Source organism: Elephas maximus, chromosome 10 (assembly GCF_024166365.1).
Source record: "Elephas maximus indicus isolate mEleMax1 chromosome 10, mEleMax1 primary haplotype, whole genome shotgun sequence".
Lineage (NCBI taxonomy): Eukaryota > Metazoa > Chordata > Mammalia > Proboscidea > Elephantidae > Elephas > Elephas maximus.
In genome coordinates, this window is record NC_064828.1 from 61,494,548 (window position 1) to 61,516,386 (window position 21,839).

At 41.4% G+C, this 21,839-nt stretch overlaps 1 long non-coding RNA gene across 1 annotated transcript in view; it reads right to left on the reverse strand.

Moving 5' to 3' along the window:
- LOC126084025 (uncharacterized) overlaps window positions 1-21,839 on the reverse strand; it is a 111,540-nt gene that overhangs the window by 83,306 nt on the left and 6,395 nt on the right. The window contains exon 2 of the long non-coding RNA XR_007518912.1: window positions 16,991-17,057. This is a non-coding gene — a long non-coding RNA (uncharacterized LOC126084025). The remainder of the gene's footprint in view (window positions 1-16,990; window positions 17,058-21,839) is intronic.

The following is a 21,839-nucleotide window of genomic DNA, read 5'->3' on the forward strand; positions in this document are numbered from 1 at the left end:
GCTGATTAGACACAGAGACATGCACACACATGGGAAGACAGATGCCACGTAAAGGTTGCCAAGAAATCAAGGGATACTCAGGGCTACCGGCAAAGAAGAAAATTGATGGGGCTCAGACCCCGATTTGCACTTTTAGGCACTAGAACTGTGAGAACATAAATTTCTGTTCTTTAAAGCCATCTTTTGTGGTATTTATGTTACTGTGGCACAAGGTAACTAAGTCACTTACCATTTTTTTAACTTTCTTTTTTTTTTTTTAATTTTTTATTTAGTGAGCGGGTTGGGAGGGACACATGATGGCTGGGGAACATGTTTAAAAGCCTTAAATTAGAAAATTTTGATGATCAAATGGTATTAACCCAGAAAGGAGTTAAATGGGAAAGTCTGGACCCTTGGAGGGAAATAGTACAGCTCCCTCGTCCATTCCGTCCACTCAGATGTGACCTCTGTGCTCAAAGGAAGCCTGGGCATAGAAAAATGTTAAATAGTTCCAGGGGGCAGCTGGGCAACACCAAGCCTTATCAGTCAGCCCTCAAGACCCCTTTCATCTAAGCAATGGGACAGTGCGCCTACCAAAGAACGAGGCCAATGAGACCACTCAGGACTGGTGGTACCTGCAGATGCTAGAAGGAGGAGGCTCCCCTGTCACCAGAAGGGAAGCAGGAAAGGTCTGAGCATAGAGAGTTCTGCCTAGGAGCTGACTGGGGGCAAAACCACAAGTCTATATAACTTGATACAGATAATGAAAGATTTAAGTGTGGGAAGAAGGAGCTTTAGAGGTTTTACAGATAATCTCCCAACCTTAGAAAACTAAAGGAGGGCTGTCCTCTGCGGAGAGTCATCATCTAGTTGAAATATTTGAAACTTACATTCTCACGTAGACGTTAATCATGTCTGAGACCAAAAAATTCACCGATTCCTCACGTTTCCTGACCGGGCTGTTCTACAATGTGATTAACACTATGATCACAATAAAAATGTTTTATTTAGTGGATAATTGTATGTACCGGTATCTACCATTTCCAAATGTCTCCTTTTATTACCCTTGTTTAAGAAAGTCTTAATATTTAAGTGATTTACTGATCACTTAAAATGCCAGCCTAGCCATTAGGAGGTACATTCACTATACGGTGCTTAATTTTATAGTACAATATTTCTTTATAAACAGACACATTACTGTAGAACGTTAATTAAACCTTTTCCCCATTATGCACTACATTCTGGAGGCAACAGTGTAACCAAGTGTTACCCTGACGGATGTGCCCGTGACTCCACTTCCTGGCTCACAAAGGAAGCGCGCTCCCTGAGAAGCCGCACCACTGGGACTCCAGGATTAGGCCACTGACAGCTATGATTTGTGAAAGACGTACTTAATGAATAATGCATGGCAGAAGCACTTCAACAACCCAATTTGCTGAACTATTTAGCATCAATAACCTAGCTGTAATAGAAACAGAAGGCCTTTTAGAGCTGGGTTATCAGAAGGGTTTTAATAAAACGGTATCGCTCCAATCATGTGCATCACATTTGCATTTAGTAGAACCTGGTGTTTAGATTGGTATGAAAAGAAAACTTGTGCAGCCTCCTTTTGGTAAAGCACTCACTCAGAAATATGTCAGCAGGTGGGTGCTGAGTGAGGATCAGTCGTTGGGGAAGGAGCTGAGGAAACTCTGAGCAAATTCTCTCTGCAAAACACACAGTACTAAAAAGGTCAAGCTCTAACTGGTTTCGGAAAACTCTTCTGGTTGAAAAATAAATTCTAGTGAGGAGAATAAAAATACAAGCAAATTTCCTACTTTCTTTGAGACTGAATACAAGTACCACCTTAAAATTTCCTACGGAATAACATATTTTCTAACATTAATGGGAAAGCACAAGGGTAAAAAAAAGGGTAGTGTCAAGAAATTAATCATCTGCTAAATACATTTGAATATGCTATTTCATATTTCCCTAATAAACTCTTGCTCTCCAAAATCAAGATGTAAGAATAAAAGTTCCATGGCCTAATGCCTGAGAAACAATAAAAATGCTATGTACAAGGTATCAAATTAGCATTATTTAAATGAAAAATCATAATTCGGTATGTTCCCATTGATAAGAATTAGAAAGATACACTCATCTCAAATTTCCTAGTATTAATAACATACTTAGAAGTCCCTGGGTGCAAACAGTTAACACACTCGGTTGCTAATTGAAAGGTTGGAGATTCGAGCCCATGCAGAGGCACCTCAGAAGAAAGGCCTGGCAATCTACTTCTAAAAAATCAGCTACTGACAACCCTATGGAGCACAGTTCTATCCTGGTGCACACGGGGTTACCATGAGTTGGGATGGATTTGACATCAACTGGTTTTTAGTTCTAATGACATATTTAAAGAAAAAACAAAATTTAACAAAAATAGGACTTTACTGGCACTTCAGCAGCATTTATTGAGTGACCAGAGGTAAGTTCAACATATAATACTAGTGGTTATATAAAGACTCAGGAGAGGTTTCCTAGAGCAAAAAACCATTCTGGACCCCATGCTCCGTACAGAATGGCCAAAGCCATCTTCCAAGAGGAACAAATTAAAATTTCCCACAAACCCACCCTTTTATATCCCTGGGAGCCTTGAGATCCATCTACAACCCTGAAGCCTAGGAGTTAGCTGAATAGGAGACTGGGCATAGGAATCCCAACTTCTGGGCAGAATCTTGTCATGGTTCAAAATTCTCTACCGTTTGTAAAGCTTCTCATACCAGAGTCAGTCCTAATGTGGGGGGATAGCTCTGCTCCCCCAGATGACTTAATTGCTTGTTCAGATATGAGCAATTAGGACCTTAGAGAAAGTCATTGTAAACGCAACACATCAGCCTCTGCTGAAACGGGAATTAATATTAAGTAGCTTCTACGCGCTGTGCATTGTACTAGGTGGTTCACGCACTGTCAGTAATGAGTAGAAAAGATGAATGCTGGAATTAAGAAAATAAAATGAAGGAAAGGTGAACAGAAGAACCAAAGCAGGTGTTTTTGTAATACAGCTTCGGAAGAAAGAAAGGTAAACTGAAGTAAAATAACACTAGGAGGGGCCTTACTGGGGCCACACTTCTGTCTGTCTTGGAGAAGGTTCTGGGTGAGCAGGCTGACGTGGGCTGCTACATCTTGGCGTGGAGTTTTCCTCAGCAGCATGAAGCCATATACCCTCGTGCTCTAAGGGAGGGAGTGGAGAAACAGCCCACAGGCATGGTTCTCCTTAGTAACCCTGAGTAAACTGGGTTTGTAAAAATATCCCAAGGTGTCTCCTAAGACAGACAACCAAATTGCTCTACCCAAGGAATTTCATAGGCTAGATGGGGCTCCTGGCACAGAAGTTCACACAGATTTTATCTCCATGAAACCTTCACTTTGTAAGAGAGGAAACCGAGGTTTGTAAAAGTAAATAGCCCATGTCACAGCCATCATTGCAACTCAGGTGTAGCTGGCACAAAGCCCTGAAGGTTGCAGCTCTCAGATCTGACTACAAGCTGATTCAGGGTGAGGACTCAGTAGGATCCGAACACTGTGGCTGAGTCAGACTCTCATCTGTTCTGTGGCATAATTTCAAACCCCATGTTAATGGGGGTGGGGGGGCAGAAAATACCATAAAAAGGGGGGGGGGGCTCAAATTCGACATGTCCAGATACAAACTCATGACTTTCCACTCCCACCAAAACTCCTCCTCCTGGGTTTCCTCCCTCAGTGAGCGGTAACACCACCCATCTAGTTCTGCCAACCAAGGATGTGGAAAGCATTCTGGACCTTTCCTCTCCAGCACACTCCTACCCCTGCACACACACACACACACATTATACTAAGTTCATCACAGAGTCCTGCCAATTAAACCTTCTAAATCTCTCTCTGAACTACCCACTTCTCTTTATGTCTGCTGCTACCATCACTTCACCTGGACAACAGCAGCAACCTCCCAGCTCCCCTCCCTACATCACCTATGGCCTCAACTTAGCCCCTTCCATTCTACGTATCGCAGCCAGAGTCATCTTTTTTTAAATGTAAGCTTGATTAGGTCACAACCCCACCCCAGTGTCCCTTTCCCACTTCTTAAAACTCATGAACGGCTTCCTATTGTTAAGAGGATGAAGACCAAATACTTAATGTAGCCGATAAAATCCTGCATGGACTGACCCTTGCCAACTTACCTCTCCAGATTCAAGCCAAATTACTCTCCTCCACCTCTGTGTGTTCTAACCACTTATAGTCTTACTTGAAGTTCTTCCAACAGTCCATGCTTCTTCCCATCATAGGATCTTTCCAGGCACAGGGAATATACCCAGTATATTCCAACCCACATCCAAACAACTTGCAACTCCTGTTCATCCATCAAATCTCAGATCAAGTGTTATATTCTCATAGAAGCCTTCCCTAAACCCCCAAACTAGGATATGCTATTTGTTAGATGCTGACATAGCATCTTGTGCTTTTTCTTCATGGTACTTACCAAGGTTTATAATTATATATACATTTATATGGTTGCTTGATTCTCTCTTTCACTCAGTTGTAAGGGTAATGATTGCATTTGTATTCCTCTCCTTCGAATCCCTAATAACACAATTTCTGTCACTTAGCATTTAATAAATGTCATGGATTGAATTGTGTCCCCCAAAAGTATGTGTATCAATTTGGCTAGGCCATAATTTCCAGTATTGTGTGATGGTCCACCATTTTGTCATTTGATATGAATTTTCCTGTGTGTTGTAAATCCTATCTCCATGATGTTAATAAGATGGATTAATGGCAGTTATGTTGATGAGATATAAAAGATTAGGTCCTGTCTTAAGCCAATCTCTTTTGAGATATAAGAGAAGTGAGCCGGGAGACAGCAGGACTACATACCTCCAAGAAAGCAGCGCCGGGAGCAGAGCACATCCTTTGGATCCAGAGTTCCTGCACAGAGAAGCTCCTAGTCCAGGGGAAGATTGATGAGATGCACCTTCCTCCAGAGCCGACAGAGAGAGAAAGCCTTCCCCTGGAGCTTATGCCCTGGATTTGGATTTCTAGCCTATTAGACTGTAAGAAAATTAATTTCTCTTTGTTAAAGCCATCAACTTGTGGTATTTCTGTTATAGCAGCACTAGACAACTAAGACAGTAAATATTTGTAGAAAACAGAATGAAAGAAGGATAGATGATGTACTAGTGTCCTGCCATAACAAAATACCACAAAGTGGGTGTCTTATAAGAATAAAAATGTTATTGTTGAATAGTTCTAGAGGCTAGAAGTTCACATCAGGCCATGTTGATTCCTTCTGAGGGCTCTGAGAGAGGAACTGTTCCATGCCTTTCTCCTAGCTTCTGGTAGTTGCACGTGTTCCTTCCCCTGCCTTCCTGTGTCTGTATATCTGCTCCACTTTTATAAAGACACTAGTTATACAGGCTTAGGACCCACTCTCCTCCAACAGTATGGAGCCCTGAGGATGCAGTGGTTAAGAGCATCAGCTCCCAACCAAAAGGTCCTCAGTTCAAAACCACCATGTGCTCCCTGGAAAATCCTATGGGGCAGTTCTATGCTGTCCTATAGGGTCACTATGACTAGGAATTGACTCAATGGCAATGATTTTTTTCTACTCCAGTATGACTTCATGCTAACATAACTGATAACATCCTTAAAGACTATTTCCAAACAGGGTCACATTCACAAGTACAGGAGTTAGGACTTCAAAATTATCTTTTTTGTGGGGGACACAATTCAATTTATAAGAGATGGGAAGGAAGAAGGAGGGACGTACCATGGTGAAGAGTATGAATTTGCACCCTAAGTCTCAGGATTGACTTGAGACCTAAAGTCAGCCCAGCTGCTAAGAGCAGAAGAAGATGGACCGGCCATGAGGGGAGCTGACAACAGGTCTGCTCCACTCTCCCTGGGAATCCACTTTCTTGGCCACCTTTGAGTCTGCCCTAAATAAGTCAGAATCTCCTTGATGAGATTTTTCCTAGCATTTGTCCTTCTATTTCAAGTGAAATCAGACAAGAGGAAAGATCTGAGAAAACATCAATACCTTGCCCTGAACTAAAACTGCAACCACATTTATGTAAGCTTAATCTAAGCAAGCTTACCTCAAATTACTTGGTCAAGTGAGTTCTGTGTTGCTTTTCCCCATTCAGCCGCTCAGCATTAACATTTTCTGTGTTTGTGCCTCACCAGACTCATTATACAATGGTTTCACCGCTGTCATAGAGTTTCCCCTGCAGTATTGTCTTTCCTCTTCTTTCTATGGAGTCTGCTGGGAACGAACCTCATCTAGCATCATCCTAACTCCCTGCGTTCTTTCCTAGCTTGCACCTCATCGTCTGTGATGTTGGCGCGTGCTGCTGGGACATGGCAGTGATTGCAGACGTGCTGACTCAGTGCAGGGCATAACAAGCTGCTGGCCCTGCCACGTTTGCACCATTTCAATCCTGTTTATGTGCTCAGGATTCCTGCAGCAGGTTAGTCACAGCCCAAAAGCTGAAACGCTGTGTTTCCCACAGACAGAAAGGAGCATCCAAGTCACACTCTGGCATCAGCTGCCCCTGAGCGTTCTCTCCTGCCCAGTTTAGAGGCCACTTGAAAAGCCACTGCCGGTGGTTTCCCTGCCAGTGCAGCTGAGCAGGGCAACATTTTTGACACTCAAAATATCTCGTGCCACTGGCACAAAGACAATCTTTCTGGGAAAGAAAGAGCAAGAGGTTGCAATAATGCCGGCAACACCCAAGGTCCTTCACGTATGTACTGATTGCAGAACAAATGAGGGTTAAAAGAGAGGAACGTGTACTGGAAAGTCGATTTGATCCGCCCTTTAAAGTGAAAATGAGACCTCTTCGTGGTGTGAGGACATTGATCACTGACCCCATTAGATTATGGCATCTGGCTCTCCATATCCACCAATACAACTTGTAGGGAGATTACTAGGAATTAAGAGCCACCTTTAAACTGAGCTCCTATTCCCAAAGCATCGGTTTGAGCAGACAAAATATGGAACTGCAGATGCAGCAGCTAAAAAGGGTCATGTTTCTCCTATACCAGAGGCTTGGGTGTTTTCATCAGCAAGACAACCCTATGTAGGAGAACTCTCAGTTGTGATGTGGGCAGGGTCCCCCCTCAGCTCTGGAGGAGAAGCTGCCAGAAGAACATATAAACTGAATAAATGAGCCCCCACTCTACATTTGGTCTGTAGTCTGGTGCTTGCTCCATACGACCCCAAGAGTTAGGAGAAGCACAAAAAAGCAAAAGCTACAGAGGGAACAGATTTGGTTCAGTGTAAGCCGGGATTAACAGAGCTGCCTGGGGTCCCTGGGTGGTGCAAATGGTTAATGTGCTTGACTACTAACCAAAAGGTTGGCAGGTCAAGTCCACCCAGAGTCTCCCAGGAAGAAAGGCCTGGAGATCTACTTCCGAAAAGTTAACGTTGAAAATTGAGGCATAGTTCTATTCCGACATACAAGGGGTCGCCATGAGTGTGAATCAACTCAATAGCAACTGGGGAAGAAAAAAAACAGAGCTGCTCAAAGATGGTGTTGGCACCCTCTAGTGTCAATGAACTCTTCCTCGGCAGAGATTCAGTCACTTCTCACAGGAGAGTGAAGACCCTCAGGACTCTTGAGGTTCAGGAAGCCTGGATGGGGCACAAGCATCTGGCGTCACTTCCCCAAAGGAACTGCGTCCAGAGGCAACACCTTAACATGAATCAGAATCAGAAAGCTCAGCAAATTGCCCAAAAGAGTCATCTATCCAAAGAAGAAGAAAAGAAAAACTAATGCATGCTAAAGAAACAGACAGTGGAGAGAACCCCTGTTCAAAAACAAAGGAAAAAAATCAAATGCCAGGGTTTAAAGTGAAGGACGAGAAGTGAAGCTTTGATGACGCCACTGGGATGACTAGCAGATCAAGACTGCCATTTGCCTAGAGTTTCTGGGGCCAACATTAGGGGCATACCCTGGAGATTTCAAGTCTAGACTGGACAACCTCTTGCTAGGATAATACAGAAGGAATTCAACCTGGATTAAGGGGTGGACTACATTAGGAATTTTCAGCTTGGATTGCTGAACTCCAAAATTATGCCATATTTTGTGAATACACACCCAATGTGCAGTTTTCTGGAGAGAGACTTGACAGCTTTTGTCAGATTCTAAAAGATTACACACCACCGTGTTAGGTAAACTACAAAGCATTCTTCAAATTGTATCTGCCTTTTTAATAGCTATCACCTGAATATTTGGAAATGATTCATTTTTTTGTTGGGGTTATACAATTAAAAGTTAAAGGTCATAACCAATGCTAATCCTTGCTCTTTGGGGGCTAGGATAAATGTTCCTCTACTGAAGGATTACATTTCAGGTGACGTGGTTTTTGGAGTTTTGTCGAACCCCAGGAATGGAAATATAGCATAGTGCCTATACATTAAGTGCAGTCCAAGGAAGGAGATTCACATAGCACATAAAGTGAACTTTTTGTCTTTTGCTTCCTTGACTTCCTTTCCCCCTCCTGACAGCTGCCTCAATTTTTGTTTGGTGATTCACCTCCCTGATTCTCAGATGATGTGAACTGAGTGGGGCCCCCAGGTCCTGAAGTCCCTTCAGTCAGACATCATTTTCCCTGGCCACAGTGATTGGTTTAGGGTTGGGCAAGTAGCCTAATCCAATCTAATCCTAGTGACTCTCAGGACATTTTCTGGAAACAAGACTCTTACACTCTTTTGCCCCTGATTTAAATCTCTGAACTGCTGACAGGCACCTAGGAACCATGTGAGGTCCTAAAATAGAGCCAACACTGAAGAAACAGTTCCACAACCCTGGAGAAACACATACCAGGAGCCCAGTTCTTGGTAACATGGTTTGATCCATGAATTAAGGCACACCTGAGGCTGTAACACATCCTGCCCACTCTTAGGTGCCAATGAACTCTCCCTTTGCTTAAGGTAGTTTGGGTTGCATTTTCTGCCACTTGCTACTGAAAGAATTGTAACTAAAATAGTAGGTAAAAATGCAAACCTACAGTTTTTGACAGTTACCATTTAGAAACCCTAGAAAATAAACCTCTACCAATTAATATGACCCTCCCTTTTCACTCCTAAATATACAACTTTCTTCACAGAGATGGTCCTTTTATCCATTTTCTCCTCACTAGTGCCTTTGTTTCTGCTTCCCTTCTCTAAAATAGCTACAAGATAACACAAATTCCCTTGAGGAACCACATTTCCATTTAAAACATGCTCTGAAATGCAATCAGCTCTTGAAATCATTTCACAGAAACCTTAACAAGGCAAAGCAGCAAGAGGAATGTAAAATGTAACATGGCCACGGTTTCTGAACAGTGGGTATTACAGCATAATGAGGCAACAGTGCTCCTTCCAGTTTCATTTATCCCAAGAAGCTAAAATCGCTGTGAAAGGTAACGTCATCTTTTTCACAGAAATAAATTAATTTTTTCACAGGGGAAAAGATGGGCTTCAGATCCGGATACCTAATCTGCTATTTATAATTTATGAAATGATAATTCTAAAGGCAATTAGAAAGTGACCAAAAAACCAAACCTTGATGCCTTAAAGGTTATTTATAGCAGAGGCAGAAATGCAGTCACCTAAATTAACAACTCTTTGCCTAGTATTTTCAATGAACTCATGGGCACTAGGTAAGCCACTGTTTAGCACTGTCATTTCTGTAACTAAGGAGCCCTGGTGGCACAGTGGTTAAGCGTTCAGCTGCTAACCAAAAGGTCGGTAGTTCAAACCCACCAGCTGCTCCGCCAAAGATGTGGCAGTCTGCTTCTGTAAAGACTTAAAAAAAAAAAAAGACTTACAGCCTTGGAAACCCTATGGGGCAGTTCTACTCTGTCATTTAGGGTCGCTATGATTCAGAATCAAATTGATGGCAACAGCAACTGTTTTCTGTAATTACTGATACTACATGCGATGTCATGGTTGTAAGCTAGACACACACAGTCACACCTAATCTGAAATTTGACAGTCAGCCAACCAATCAAAACTACTGATAAAAGGAAAAGTGTTTGTTGTAAACAATTAAAATAGAAGCAAAAGGAGCTCAGAACTAATATGTACAGGATTCTGTATATTATGAAATTAGAAGTAGGGAGAGGGCTTATTTGAGAAAGTAGCTTCAAACACCAAAAGAAGTTTGGGCAATTATTTCAAGATTTCTTCAGGATGAACGTAATAGTTCATAAGAAGAAAAATATATGTAAACCTCTAAGTATCTAAGAGTTCACCTCAGCTGGAATGTTTTTCCAAACTAACTTACATACTTTCCATCCCAGAAGTAAATAAAAATATATCATTTGAATGAGTTCTCAGGTTTTCTAAGGTTTATCTAGACACACTTTTCAGAAAAAATAAAGAGTTCATTCACCCAAATAAATTAGATTCCCATATATAGCTTTCTAAAGCTCTCGAGTTCTTTCATTTTTCTTTTATACTAAACTTATTTGCAGGACGTTTGCCTCATAAAATCATCTCACTGTCCCCCTGCAAAGAGCAGCTCAGGCTGGTCAGGCCCATGGCTTAAACTCAAAGATTTGGCAAATCATGGTATTAAATTTTGCAACATTATCCCTTTCCTCACTTCTGAAGCATTCAGATTGAATTCCTATTAATTTAGTTTTTAAACTTTTTAGGACAGTTTTTTGAGATACTTGGACAGCCGTACCTCTTTGCGTGAGAGCACTAGTGGTTCGGTGGTAGAATTCTCACCTTCCATGCAGGACACCTGGCTTTAATTCCCAGCCAATGCACCATGTGTGTGGCCACCACCCAACTGTCAGAGGAGGCTTACATGCACTATGATACTGAACAGGTTTCAGCAGAGCTTTCAGACTAAGATGAACTAGGAAGAAAGGCCTGATGATCTACTTCTTGAAAATCAGCCAGTGAAAACCCTGTGGATCACAGAGGTCAGATTCACAATGGATCATGGAGATGGCACAGGACTGAGCGGCATTTTGTTCCATTGTGCATGGGGGTCACCATGAGTCAGGGGCTGACTCGATGGCAGCTAACAACAACAGCAACCTCGGCGCACAGTCCTCTCAGAGCAAGAGAATCCTTCCGTGGAGATACATAAGCCATCTTATTCTAGGGGCCATTTTCTGTCCAGCCGAAGACCCAATGCCCTTAGAGTAGGCTAAAGCCAAAACACGATGACTGGAAGTAATCATTTCAAGTCCCTAAAAGATACTTAATTGTGGTCAAAGTGCAAAATTTTATGAAATATTAAACAAAAGCACAAGCAGCTTTTCATATGGTTCACAAGTTTACACTCCATAAAGAACATAAAACTAACCACCTGAGATCCGATATGGCAATGCAAATGGAATGTCGGACACAGGCAACTGCAAAAGCATGCCTATACACTTCAAGCATTTACAGCACAAAAATATGTTAATATACAAAAATAATATTTTATACATAAGCTTTCAAACCTAAAATAAAACGGAGATACGATGAAGAATAAATTTAGAGCCTAAACCACAGTACAAATAAAATTATTTCATCTTTAAATGCACGCATTCCTTAAGCAGTTTGTTCCATGTGATAACACTCAGAAGTGAAACAATTTTTTTCTGGAAAATAGTAATAGCTAATTAAAGCAACCAATTCACACAGCTGGAGCATGAATTATTAGTGAGCTTAAGAGCTGGCAAATAAGATAGTATAAGTGGCAGCTTAGGACTGTAAAACACCATAGAAATAGGAGGAGCAGGGAAGAAAAAACAGCTCTCTCCAGGAAGAAAAATAAAGTATCATCCACAATTGCATTTCAAATATTCATAAAGCAAGTAAACTGGAGACTTCTGATAAAACTAAAAGCCAATAATATAAAAATTGCAATAATGAACATTATTGATAGAGTTAACTGCTTATTTTACAGTCAGCACAGCAAATACAGGTACGCATTGGTTAAGCTGGTATGGCCGCCTACTCATTAAAAACGTATGGTTGAGAGCTTCCTTTTTGAAAGCATTACACAGGGATAAGCAGCAAATGAATCAAAAAAAGAAAAATTTAAGGCTAGATCTTAATCACAATTGCTTAACCCCAAAATTCCCATCTGAACATCCCTTTGAAGGAGTCTTGGTGCTGTAGTGGTTAAGCACTCCGCTGCTAAGGGTAAGGTCAGCGGTTCGAACCCACCAGCCGCTCCACAGAAGAAAGATGTGGCAGTCTGCTTCCATTAAGTTTACGGCCTTGGAAACCCAGTGAGGCAGTTCTACTCTATCCTATAGGGTCGCGTTGAGTCAGAATCAACTTGACAATGGGTTTTTTGGAAACTCGCTTTAGACATCAATGCACCTAAAACAACATCTACCATTAGTAACACAGAAAGGGAAATGTATACACCCAGCAGAGCTGAGAGTATATAGTAAAATGGGACCCCGGCGGTGTAAGTGGCTAAGCACTCAGCTGCAAACTGAAAGATTGGCAGTTCAAACCCACCTATCAGCTCTGGGGGAGAAAAAACCTGGTGATCTGCTTTCATAAAGATTATAGCCAAGAAAATTCTATAGGGCAGTTGTCTGTCACATAGGGTCTCTATGGATCAAAAACTGCACCTAACAACAACAACAGGCAAAAAAGCAGCTGTCTTTCATCACTGCCCCACCTTCCAGAAAGTTCTCATTTGTATGGATTTGTCAGCAGTTCCTGTTTATCAACTCAGCAGTGCAGAAGAAGCCAAATTCATCACCCAGCTTCTGAAATCTATTCTGTTTCTGAGTGTTCAACCAGCATATGCCTCCCTGATTCTTAGTTGAAAAATAAAAAATGAGAAAACTGGAGCAGTTGACTATGGCTAGAAACTAGCCACAGGTCACTCATAAAGGTACTAATACAACAAAGTTGGAATCTATTGCATTCCTATGCTGCAATTCAGCTATCCGGTCTTCTTGAAAAGTCTTGCTTGTTACTGTAGTCATATCTTTACCCCACCCATTCTATTAGTGTCAAAATAAAAGAAGTGGCTTTTCTCTTTGTGTGTGTGTGTGTGTGTGTGTGTGTGTGTGTGTGTGTGTTTTCAACTTCTCTAGCTGGTGAAGGTTTTTGAGTTCCATAATTTGTGAAATAAAAAACTCAGGTATCCTTGAAGAGAAAAGCACTTATCATCTGCCCATAGAAAAGAAGTAATATTTAATTCAATCGAAAATTAGTTGTTTAATGAGTGATTAAATGTCAACATGGACTTCCAGAAGAAAGAACACAGCCAGAATGCTCCTTGGAAGTAAGGACAATGAGACTGTGTCTCACACATACTTTGGACGTGTTATCAGGAGGGACCAGTCCCTGGAGAAGGACATCACGCTTGGTAAAGAAGAGGGTTGGCAAAAAAGAGGAAGACCCTCAACAAGGTGGACTGACACAGCGGCTGCAACAACGGGCTCAAACATAGCAACAACTGTGAGGCTGGCGCAGGACCACGCGGCGTTTCGTTCTGTTGTATATGGGGTCCTACGGGTCAGAGCCGACTTGACAGCACCTAACGACAACATCATATGTCAGGCACTGTGTTGAAAGGTGACATAATAAATAAGAAAACAGAAAACTCTTATCCTAGACAATTCCAAAACATTTTTTTGGCCAGAACTTGCAACCTAATCACCAAAGAATTTTCTGTCAGTGTTGGTGGGAAATTGTCTCAACTTCCCTTGCCTCTTCCACTTCTAGTACAGGGCCTAAAAGGCTGTGGCATCACAGAAAGCCATGAAAAAAAGGAAGTCAAAGCAAAGATTTTCTGTAAATCACTCCCTATCACCTCCCCCTGAAAAAATCTTAGCTTAAACTTTATCTGCTGGTGATAAATATTGTATAAGAGACAGCCAAGCTAGACTGAGGCAAAACTCCCAAGGCAATGGGTTTATTTTCAGAGCCCTACACACTTCCCAATTTCAGCATCTCTTTATCCACAGTAGTGGCTGGCTGATGAGTCCTGGTGAGGCAGTGGTTAAAGCGCTCAGCTGCTAACCAAAAAGTCAACAGTTCGAACCCACCAGCCACTCCACAGGAGAAATATGTGACAGTTTGCTTCCATAAAGATTTACAGCCTTGGAAACCATATGAGGCAGTTCTACTCTATCACTGTAAGTCAGAATTGACTCCATAGCTATGGATTTGGGGGTTTTGGTAGTGGCTGGCTCTATTGCACAGAATCTCTTTGCACACGGCACAAAGACTGACTCAGAGGGAGTGTTCAATAAATACTTGTGGCATTAACTGATTGATTAATTGGTTGATTATAACCCTGGATTCCCAGGACCTGCCACTCATCTAACTCCCATCGGCCAAGTTCTACAACACCAACAAAACATGGCCCATGTCCTTGAGAGCCTTGTCGCAGGTAGTCATCCTGAGAAAGTAATCTCGGATTCAATTAAAATGCTCACCGCAGGGAGTATACACTCAAATTTGAATATTCCAGGAGAGATAAATCAAATCAAGAGCTACTTACCTGAGATCTTCTACAAATGAATCCCCAGTGGTACCATTTCAGACAATATCATACGCCTGGGTCAGGGGAATACTTTAGAGTCAAATAACATCTGCCCCTAATCAAGGTGTCCATGCTTTCAGCCAAACCCTGTACCTGTGAACTAATCTTTGTCGTTTTTAGTCACCATCCAGTTGATTCTGACTCACGGCCACCCCATGTGAGCAGAATAGAACTGCTCCATAGGGTTTTCAAGGCTCTGACCTCTTGGAAGCAGATCACCGGGGTTCTCTTCCGAGGTGCCTCTGGATGGGTTCAAACCGCCAAGCTTTTGGCCAGTAGTCAAGTGCTTAACCACTTGTGCCACCCAGGGACTCCGTGAACTGATTTTTACTTCTGCATATTTTCTGTTATGCTGCTCACTGCAACCAAATGAATGTGAAATTGATGATGCCAAAGTAATTTTAAAACATATTATGAGGCCAACTCAAGAACAGTGAAAATGGTTTATTTCATTCATTATTAACCCATATGCTGTTTACATGGAAGCACAATAGTATAGTGGTTAAAAGCACAACACTGAATCTTACTAGTTGTGGCCTTGTGCAAGCTGCTTAAGCACTCCGTGGCTTAGTTTTCTCATCTTTTACAGCCAGTTGCTATCGAGTCGACTCCAACTTATGGTGACCCCATAAATATCAGAGTAGAATTGTGCTCTACGGCATTTTCAATGGCTGATTTTTTAGAAATAGATCACCATGCCTTTCTCCCAAGGAGCCTCTGGGTGGATTTGAACCTCCTATCTTTCAGTTAACAGCCTAGTGCCATTAACCGTTTGCACTACCCAGGGACTCTTCATCATATAAAAGAGAATAATAAAACACTTTCCTCATAAAGTTGTCATGAGGAAGAACAGTGTCTGGCACAAAATGAACACTCAATAAGTCTCTATTCTTACAATTAAAACTCAAGAAAACTAGACAGTAAACATGCATGCTAACAGCCTTTTGGTTCTTACAACATGATTACAAACCTTGGAACAAAGGGGGGACATTAGACCAAGAGTGTAGTAAAGATGACCAGAGATCTGCTAGTTGGGCCTGATAGCATAGCAGCACTCATACATTTTAAGACAGCATAATGAATTATTTCATTTTCAATGACTTCTAATTTTCCTGTTCATCCTTCATACATTCCACTTTCCTATTATTAGTGGATGTTTGCAGCTATTTCTTCTCATTTTGAGTCATGCCACATCGGCAAATGAAATCCTGAAAGTTTGACTCCATCCACATCATTAAGGTTGACTCTACTTTGAGGAGGCAGCTCTTCCCCACTCATATGTTGACTGCCTTCCAACCTGAGGCGCTCACCTTTGGTACTACATCAGACAACGTTCCACTGCTATCTGTAAGATGTTCACTGGCTAATTTTTTCAGAAGTAGACCACCAGGTCCTTCTTCCTAGTCTGTCTTAGTCTAGAAGCTCAGCTGAAACCTCTCCACCATGGATCACCCTGCTGGTATTTGAAATACCAGTGGCATAGCTTCCAGTGTAACAGAAACATGCAAACCCCCTCAATACAACAAACTGACACGTGTGGGGAGTGAACTCCTATTTGCTATTGATACCTGAATTTACTCTTCAGTGAATTATTAGAAGAATAAATTCAGGTATCAACAGCAAATAGGAATTTTAAGAGACAGTGGGCCTCCAAGCACCCCTAAAATATACCACAAAGTAAGCCAATCTCTCTACCTAAAGATGGTAATTAGCAAGAAAAGATATTAAAATATTAAGATACTTCCCTACCAGTTGGTAAACAGCCTCTTCCCCCATGCACTTACCTGGCCACCCCAGCTACCTCCCTGAGAACCCCCCAGATAATCCCACAATCCAGCAACCAAATGGCTAAGGTCTGGCTCAGGCGCAGCCAGGGGCATCTGAAATCTTACTCCAGAGCTGCAGCCAGGTGCACCATACCAGTACGTTCCACTCCTGACAGCACCTTTAATAAGGTAGCCTCCCGGCCTTTTCATAAAATGTGAGCACAGTTCCTTGATCATTGTGTTCTTTTAAAGAACAGTCTACATGGGATCAAACTGACAACTGCAACTGAAAAGGTTAGATATGAAACTTAGGGGACCGTGAGTTTATGTTAATAGGGGAGGAACAATTCAGAAAAAGAGGGTGAGAATGATTGCACAACTTGAAGAATGTAATCAATGTCACTGAATTGTACATATAGAAACTGTTAACTGGGGAATGTTCTGCTGTGTATCTTTTCAATAACAAATAAATTATTTTCTAAAATGTAAGCATGGTTCCCTCAAATTTTTGAAAGATAAAAACAAGATTATTCCGATGCCATTCAAATACATTCTCACAACCCCATCAGGAGTGCATCATCTTTAGAAACTAAGAGGGATCTGAAAACCAAAGGTTATCCAAAAAAGTTGGGTAACTATGGTCTCTCAAAGCCTGGGATAGGTTAGGCTTTCATGGTTCTGAACGGAAACAAGATACCCCTAAGGAGGATTACTTACAGCCACATCTGCTGCTTTAACTCCGGTTAACAGCATGTGTGATACCTGACAGGCTTGAGCAAGTCTCCTGGGAAACCAGAGAAATTAGATAAGGTTAAAATAAAGATTCCTATGGAGTTGTTTTTTACCAAGCATGCCTGGAAAAAAAATAACAATAAAGCCTGCTTCTGAGACTCAGGTAAATTTCACATTCTTCTTCTTAAACTCTCATGATGTAAATTAAGAACAATTGTCGTACAGATCGCAGGATATCATGAGTTGATCTGATATACCTGTACTTGAATTGCCTCTCCTCCCCACCCCCCCGCCCCTTTTTTTAATAGGCAAAGAGGCCCAGAGATACATACTCAGTCGGGGAGGGGCTGTAATTAGACTCTAACCAGACTTTCCAACAAAGCACTCTGCCCACTCAATCATTTTTAAATACTAATTATGTAAAAAAAAATTTTTTTTATGTGCAGGGAATACAGAGTCTAGGGGCAATGAGGAGGGGTGAGGAGTGGGGAGACAGCACCTAAAGAATTGCAGTAGACAGAGTGTGGTGAGAATACTGGTAGTAACAGCAGAAGGAGCTAAAAGACCCACAAAAGAGATGCCGCTTGAGTTGGACCTTTAAAAGTAAGTAGCCATTCACTAAACCAATGTGGAGGCCAGGAAGGCAGAAGGAAAAAGGTTGTTCCAGTTAGATATCAGTTAAAAAAAAAAAAAAAAAAACAGTAGCTGTGGAGTCAATTTTGACTCGTGGCAACCTCCTGTGTGTCAAAGTAGAACTGTGGTCCACAGGGTTTATCATGGCTGATTTTTCTGAAATAGATGGCCAAGTCTTTTTTCCAAGGTGCTTCTGGGTGAACTTGACCTCCAACCTTTCAATTAGCAGCCAAGAGCAATAACCATGTGTGCCACCTAGGGACTCCCCAATTACAGCAGTTCCAGAAAAATCACAAAGCCGGGGGCGTGAGGGCCCAGGTGAGAAGTATCTGGAGGCAGGGTAGACAGGGTCTCAGATGTCAGAATGTTAGGCTTTACTTTACAGGCAATGGAGAACTGCTGAAGGGCTTATACGGGATATGATCAATTGTGTGTTTCAGAAAGCTTTCCCAGTGACAATGTTCAAAACAAATTAGGGGTGGGTAGGCTGGACACAGGGACTTATTAAAAGGTTATCTCAAGAGTTCAGGGCAAAAAACAGGTAGAAAGAAGTAAGTCATTTCAGAAGTAGAAATGACAAGTTTTGGTAGCCAGTTGAATAAAAGGAAGGAGAATGAGGCCATTTGACCCTGAAATGCCAAGTTAAAAAAAAAAAAAAAAAGGCATAGAAAGTGATTTTATTAACTGAGAAAACAAACCCAGGGAGAGTTTGTAATCCTTGGGGGACTTCCATGTTGCTTCTCATGGTTTCCTTCTGACATTAACATGATCATAAATTTGTGTGGATTGGACATAAACTTTTGTGATAAAAACACCCCAAGGCACTAATTTAAAGAAAAAACTTTTTCTTAAGGTTTTCAGCATCAATACTACACACATTTCAAACACTTCACTGGGAAGCATCTACATTCAACCTAATTGTAGCACAGATACTTATTGTGCTTTGAAAAACAATTCCGAAGTGGGAGAAACACCAAATATTTCTTCTTAGAAGATACACGAGTAAAGGTGTCAACAGATTAAAAACAAATAATTCATTTTTGACTTAATATTTATATTTTAGCTCAACCATAACAACAATTTTAAAGATGGCTCAGGACCAGGCAGTGTTTCATTCTGTTGTGCATAGGGTCACTATGAGTAGGAACCAACTCGACGGCACCTAACAACAACAACATTTATATTTTAATACAAAGAAGTATAACTCCAAGCCAGATTTATGTCTGAATGTAGATACATGTTCAATCAGTCAATGGGAGGACAGAATAAGAGATTCAAAAATAAATATTTACCCCATCCTCAAGGAACCTCCACTATTTATCAGAAGTTTGAACCAAAGACATATATGGGTTTACGTATAACAGCATCTGTAAAAGTATAGCAAGGGCACTGTAACACCAGTCATCAACACAGATTTAGAAATCATTCATAGACGTATCCTCAAGTCTTCCCATTTTATACACTATCCTTATACCGTCTCTTCCACACGATTGTCCTCTGATGATTCCAAATACAGTCTTCTCTCCTATACCAAGTAGTTTTTCAGCTAGTTACCATGCTTCTCCACTGAAACTCAATACAACCAAAAAACTGAAGTCAAATTTTTTATCACCCCAATTATACTGGTATCTCCTTCCTTATTTTCTATCTTGGTTGAAGGGATCGATGTCTGTCTAGGCTCCCTAAATCTGAATACTGAATGAGAATACTGGTAGTAACAGTAACAGTAACAGTAGAAGGGGCTAAATCTGAATGGCCCTAAATCTGAGAGCCATCCAGGATGACTCATCCAAAACACCTCAATCAATCCTCACACCTGTTTTCTAGCTATATCTTCCCTCTCCGCATCCATCCACCTTGACACTCCCTTGTTTCAGGATCCCATAGCTCTTCCATGGAGAATTACAACATCCTTCCAGTTTTTCTCCCTGCCTCATATTTCTATATTACTAACAGAGTGATATTTGTAAAGCATAAATCTCTACAGCACCACCATATTCTTCTGCTACATGTGTGTTGGTGGCTTCTCTTTGCTTTCAGGATGAGTTCAAACACCTGAGTATGGCATACAGGACTATTCACAACCTGGGCCTTACTTATGGGTCAAGCCATGTCCCCCAAAGATTCTACACACTCTTTAGCCAAATTAAATATTTATTTTCTCACATTTCTATGCTTCTGGCAATGCAGGTCTTTTCCCTTCTCCACTTGTCCTTCAAGATTCCACTAAGGTAGGATTTCCTTTGGGAAATCTTCCTGATCTTTGAGGTAAAGTTACATCCCTCTAGGCTCTATGTCTTTTCGGTCTCCTATTCCCAACTGTGTGTTGATCTTATCAAAATCTACTATGTTGGCTATTTTGTCCATGTCCTTTAGTAGACCATGAGCTACCTGAAAGCAGACACACTGCCAGTTCATCTCTGCATCCCCAGTACCCAGCATAGTTCCTAACTCCTAAAGGCAAATTGAATACAATTGATGGTCAAAAGAAAAATAGGACAGTGCACCAAAAGGGAAGCAAGGTTAAAGAATTTTCTCTCTGGGATGAGAAATTTTAAATTTATTGTAGATAAATGGCAAAGAAGATATTGAATGAAGAGAGGTTAAACATGGAAATAAGAAAAGCGAGAGAAATTTATTTTACTATCCTGAAAGTATTCTAAATAAATGAGATCAGAGGCAAAAATAGAGGAACTATCCTTAAAAAGTCCCTGGGTGGTCAAACAGTTAACATGCTCTGCTGCCAACAGAAAGGCTGGAGATTCAAGTCCACCCAGAGATGCCTCAGAAGAAAGGCCTGGTGATCTATTTCCAAAAAAATCAGCCACTGAAAACCCTACGGAGCACAGTTCTACTCTGACACACATGGGGTTGCCATGAGTTGGACTCAACTAGATAATAACTGGCTTAGCCTTAAAAAGGAGGATTTTTTTTCCCTCTATGTAAGAAAAAAATGAAAGGATTAATACATAGATATTAAGAGCCCAGCTGCTAACCAAAGGCCAGCAGTTCTAACCCACCAGCCGCATCTTGGAAACCCTATGGGGCAGTTTTACTCTGTCCTATAAAGTCACTATGAGTCAGAACGGACTAGCAATAGCAACAGGTTTGGGTTTGGGGTTTTATTTTGAAATACTAAAAAAACCATTGCTGTCGAGTCAATTCTGACGCATAGCGACCCTGCAGGACAGAGCAGAACTGCCCCACAGGCTGTAAATCTTTTTCAAAGCAGACTGCCACATCTTTCTACCACGGAGCCGCTGGTGGGTTCGAACTTTCATTTAGTAGACTAGAGATTAACCACTGGCCATCATTATGCAAAGTTAGGGACAATTTTATTTTAAGGCTTTATGTTTATGTAGTTCATCTATATTATCTTTGTCCAAAATCTCACAGCATAATTCTGACAACAGGTCAAATAGCAAGCTTTTGGGACTTTCTTAGGGCATCAGGTTCTTCACCAAGTGGGGAGAACATCTGAGTATTCCTAAGTGCTTCCTTCCACAAAGGAAAAATGCCAGTTTGTTTCCAACCTATTAAATTTCTGCTAGCTCAGCCCATAACAAATCACTGCCAGGTCAAAGTTAAAATCTCATTTCCTGTCCTTTGATCTCTAGGCCATACTACCTCAGCTATGTTCTCTTAAATGTATTTTTTACAAGCAAAATACACAAAAGTTTACTAGAAAATTCTATCCCTACTGAAGTCAGTAGCGAAGAGATGACAATCAAAATGCTGCACAAATAAAGGGATATAGAGAAGCCCTTTTCTAGAACAAGAACAAGGAGTACACCACTGACATTGCACTCACCGACCTATTTCTGGAGTGAAAAATACCCTGATATTGACAGATTTTGGTGACAAGACACCTGACAGAAAAGTGTGCCCCAGCAGGCAGCACAAACAGCTCACTTGGCAAGGAGCATGCTATGAAAACTCAGGCCGAAGAGTTCCTTGATTCCGTATTTCAAAGAGAGCTCTTCTCCTCCATTACAAACAACCTGTCAAAGTAGCACTGCCTTTAGCTGAAACTGACGCTGACTCAGCAGCTTTTTGTTTCTTTGGATTTTTCCCCCTGGTCACTTTTTCCAAGGACACTTACAATGGTTTCTTTTTACCCAAAGGGGCCAGGCACCAATATTCTTATCTAAAACCTAATAAAAAGTGGATTCGAACTGCTAACCTTTTGGTTAGCAGCCAT